Genomic DNA, 5,180 nt, shown 5'->3' with positions numbered 1-5,180 from the left:
AGGGTAACAAGGGAAAGTGCTCAGTGCAGATCAGTGAGTAAGCACAAGCCCGCCCGTGCTTACCTCGCTCCTGGGGACTAAGCACAAGCCTTCCCGTGCTTACCTCGCTCCTGGGGACTAAGCACAAGCCCGCCTGTGCTTACCTAGCTCCCAGAGACCCGGTCCCTCTCGGGAGGGTAACAAGGGAAACTGTTCAGTGCTAGTGTTATTGCTTAGCAGCCTGCTATGCTCTGCCTACTTTGGGACTTACAATGGACTTAAGTTAATGGCCTGCCGTATGGTTTGGTAACACTGGGATTGTGCCTTATTACTTGTCAACCTTGGGCTTGTCAGCCTCAGCAGCCAGCAGCTGTCTGAGTGTAGAAAAGCCTCCAGCTTCAGTGGGCTGGGAACAGGAGGCAGAGCTGAAGCCCAAGGTTGAGGGGCTTTCACCCAGCCTCTAGAGCCTGGAATTTTGAACTCAGACTTAAAGCCTCTAAACTGTAAGAGAATAAACTCCTTTTTGTTCTAACTATTCCATTTGTAGTATATTCCTGTCAGAGCAGTATTGGAGGTAACCAAAACAGTATTCAATCTCGTCAGACATCAAGGAAATGCAAAATAAATTACCTCACAATTACCACTGAGAAGTCTGATAATAGCAAGTGCTGGTGAGGAAGTGAAGAAATGGGGATATGAGAATAAAAGACTTGAGGGAGGGGAAATTGGTGCACTTGGGAAACTGTGGTATATCCTCTAAAAGGAAAGATAAATATACCCTATGACTCAGTCATTCTGTTTCTAGTTATTAACCCTAGAGAAACTCATGTGCCAAGTTACAGGTAAAGGAATGTTCATAGCAATGTGGTTGTAATTGCCGCAAACTGGAAACACGTCCAGTGCTTATCAACAGAGAAAGGGATAAATAAATTGTGGCATGTTCACACAGTGGAATACTATGCAGTAATGGCAATGAGTGAATTATAGCTATGCATGGGAGCTCTGGTAGTGTAGTGCCTAAGGCACTTGCCTGCTAACCAGAAGGCTGGCTGTTCAAACCCACCAGCCACTCCTCGGAAGGAAGGTTGGGCAATCTACTTCCATAGTGATACTGCCTTGGAAACCCAAGGAGGGGTCGCTATGAGTCAGGTTCGACTCAGTGGCACATAACAACCACAACAACAACTGGCTATGCACGGCAACACGGATGAATCTTACACACATGATGCCTAGTGAAAGAAGCAAGACACAAAGGATGTATACAGAATCAGATTATTTATATAAAGTTCAAAATTATGTTTTGAGTTAAAATTATATTTTAAGTTATATTGTTTAGGGACACATACATAGATGGGAAATGGTAAGAAAAGCAAAGAAGGGGTTACCATGAATAACAAGAAAATGAGAAGGGACACACAGAGAATTCTAGGGTGGGGGAATATTCTGTTTCTTCACCTGGGTGTTCACTGCATAATTATCCATTAATTTTTCAGAATTTATGTATAATAAAATGTGACAAAAGAAAGAGAAGGGGGAGGAGGAGAGGAAGACTGGAATGAAAGAGGGGAGCAGGGGGGGAGGAGAAAGGAAGAGAGGGAAGAGCAGAAGGGAGTGGGGGGAGAAGGATGGAAGAGTAAGGGCAGAGGAGGAGGAGTAAGGAGGAGAGAATGAGAATAAATTAAGTGAAGGATCCAGTGAGCTGGCCTCCCACTGACTGGGGTGATCTAAGAGTCTGTGAGACCACAACTCTGTACATGGAGGCTTTGGCACTGCCTCTGAGTGTAACACCTGAGCCCAAATTCACAGCAGGAATGCCTTGCCTGGTTTTGTCTTAGGAGCTCTGTAATTTAGGGAAAGCCACTTCACTGCTCTGGATTTCAGTTTCTTCATTTTTAGACCAGAGTCCCTGGGTGGTGCAAATGGTTCATGTATTCAGCTGCTACCCGAGATGTTGGAAGTTTGAGGCCACCCAGAAGCATCTTGGAAGAAAGGCCTGATGATCTAATTCTGAAAAACCAACCACTGGAAACCCTATGGAGCACAATTCTACTGTGACATACATGGGGTCACCACTCAACAGCAACTGGAGAAAAAGAAATCCTCAGGCTGGAGAAGACAAAACACTCCTCACTAAATGTCATAAGGCTCTTTCCTTTGTTAATTCAGGTCTCTGCTCAGATACTAGGGTGTCTGGTGGTTAAAGCATTGGGTTGCTAATCAAAAGATAGTTCAAACCCACCAGCTGCTCCATGGGAGGAAGATGAGGCAACCAATCTACTTCTGTAAAGATTTACGAAAACCAAACCAAACTCCGAAAACTTTGAAGACCGAAGAAGAATTGATGCTTTTGAGTTGCTGGTGAAGAATGCTGAAAGTACCATGGACTGCTAAAAGAACTAACAGATCTGTCCTGGAGGAAGTGCACCCGAAATGCTCCTTGGAAGTGAGAATGGCCAGATTTCGTCTCACCTATTTTGGTCATGCTGTCAGAAGGGACCATTTCTTGGAGAAGGATGTCGTGCTTGGTATGGTGGAGGGTCAACCAAAGAGGGGGAGGCCTTCAACAAGATGGATTGATACAGTGGCTGCGATGATGGGCTCAAGTATAGTAGGGATCGTGGAGCTGGCGCAAGATCGGGCAATGTTTCGTTCTGCTGTGTATGGGGTCGCTATGAGTCGGAAACAACTCGACGGTATCTAACAACAACAAACCAGACTCACTGCCATCAAGTCGATTCCAACTTATAGCAATCCCCTTTGGGTTTCCAAGGTGGTAAATCTTTATGGAAGTAGATTGCCCAGTTTTCCTTCTGCAGAGTGGCTGGTGGGTTTGAATTGCCAACCTTCTGGTTAGCAATCAAATGCCTTAGGCATTATGCTACCAGAGCTCCTTCATAAAGATTTACAGCCTTGGAAATCCTATGGGGGTCACTATGAGTCAGAATCAACTTGATGGCAGCGGGGCTCAGATATTACCTCCTGACCACCTCTCAAAAAAAGTACACATCATATTGTTCCCTTTAATTCTCCTCATAGTACACATAACTAGTGATATTTGTCACTGAAATTATGTCAAATATTTATTTGTGCAGGAGGAGCAAGATCTTCATTTTGTTTATTGCTAGTGCCTAGAACAATGCCTGGCACATAGTAGGTGTTCAATAAATATGTACAAAATTACAAAGATTAAGTTGTTGCTTGGTTCTTTAGAGTTGGTTAAGACTCATAGTGACCTTACATAAAACAGACTGAAATGCTACTCAGTCCTGTACCATCCTCACAATCATTGCTGCACGTGAGCCCATGGTTACAGCCACCTCATCTAGGGTCTTCCTCTTTTTCGCTGATCCTCTACTTACCAAACATGATGTTCTTCTCCAGAGACTGGTCCCTCCTGATAACATGTCCAAAGTACATGAAATGACATCTCACCATCCTTGCTTCTAAGGAGCATTCTGGCTGTACTTCTTCCAAGACAGGTTTGTTCTTCTGGTAGTCCATGGTATATTCCACATTCTTTGCCAACACCTTAATTCAAAGCCATCAATTCTTCTTTGGTCTTCCTTATTGATTGTCCAGCTTTTGCACGCAAATGAAGTGATTGAAAATATCATGGCTTGGGTCAGGCACACCTCAGTCCTCAAACCTGAGGACTAAGGACTAATCTTTGCTTTTTGACACTTTAAAGAAGTCTTTTGCAGTAGATTTTCCCAATACAATTCATCTTTTGATTTCTTGACTGCTGCTTCTATGGGCATTGATTGTGGATCCAAATAAAATAAAATCTTTGACAACATCAGTATTTTCTGTTTATCATGATGCTGCTTACTGGTCAAGTTGTGAGGATTTTTGTTTTCTTTATGTTGAAGTGTAATCCATATTGAAGGCTGTAATCTTTTATCTTCATCAGTACATACTTCAAGTCATCTTCCCTTTCAGCAAGTAAGATTGTATCATCTGCATATTGCAGTTGTTAATGAGTCTTCCTCCAATCCTGCTGCCACATTGCTCTTCATATAGTCCAATTTATTGGATTATTTGCTCAGATACAGATTGAATAAGTATGGTGAAAGGATACAACCCTGATACACACCTTTCCTGGTTCAAACCCACATAATGGCCTTTTCTGTTTGAACGACAGTCTCTTGGTCTATGTACAGGTTCTGTAGGAGCACAATGAAATTGTTCTGGCATTCCCATTCTTTGCAATGGTATCCGTAATTTATGAACCACACAGTTAAATGCCTTGTGTAGTCCATAAGACACAGGTAAACATCTTTCAGTTAAGATAAGGCATATGTAGTGCCTGGCATGTCAATAAATGCTGGTTCTCTCCTCTTTTATCTGAGACCTCTCCACCCACATTTCCTGGGACAGATTCAACCAGTCCCCTTTCTCCTCCCAGACCCCTCCTTAACCTGGTTCTGAGAAAATGCCCCCAATTCATCCCTCTGATCATTATTGATATTTCACCTTAGATGATGTCAGAAGGTTTGGAGTCCTCAGGGTGTGGTCTCCTGCATGATGGGGTGTCATCTGCTTTCCCCTGGGCCCAGCATGACCCATTTAATCTCACCTTTCCCATGACTCTGCCAGGGTCACCACCTTCCTGCCCCAGGGAAAGGGGACTTTCTCCTCAGAGAACTGTCCTTGGATGACCTAGGCTCTGAATTCGGGCAGCTTTTTGTGTAATTTTCTCCTTTATAGTCCACAATCACAGGTTCCCTGGTGGCACAATCATTAAATATTGGGCTGCTAACTGAAAGATTGGCAGTTTGAGTCCACACAGGGCCTCTGCTCCCGTAAAGATTACAGCCAAGAGCACCCTATGGGACAGTTCTCCTCTGTCACATGGGGTCACCATAGCACCCAAGAACAACAACAATCATTGGCTCAGAGCAAGGCCTGCAAATTCGCCATAAAACCTTCTCTCATTCCTCCATCAGCATTAATTACTCCCTGCTCCCTGTTTCTGCTGTCTGATACCTATAATTAGTGCTTATTCTTTTCTGTCTTGTATTAGAGTTAGTTGTTTACCTGCTGTTCCTCTCCCTTTACCCCCCTGTAGGAGCGCTTCCCCAGGACAAGGGGGCAGACTTTATTCATCGTGTAGTCCCAGCACCTAGCACAGCTCCTGATGCTCAATGGATACAATTTTTTAAGAAAGCTTCTGTTAAAAATGACAGGTAATAGGATTTAAG

Source organism: Orycteropus afer, unplaced genomic scaffold, assembly GCF_000298275.1.
Source record: "Orycteropus afer afer isolate SDZICR_OR568_19922 unplaced genomic scaffold, OryAfe1.0 scaffold00015, whole genome shotgun sequence".
In the NCBI taxonomy this organism is placed as follows: Eukaryota; Metazoa; Chordata; class Mammalia; order Tubulidentata; family Orycteropodidae; genus Orycteropus; species Orycteropus afer.
The sequence above is the reverse complement of the archived record's forward strand: the minus strand, read 5'-3'. Positions refer to the sequence as shown.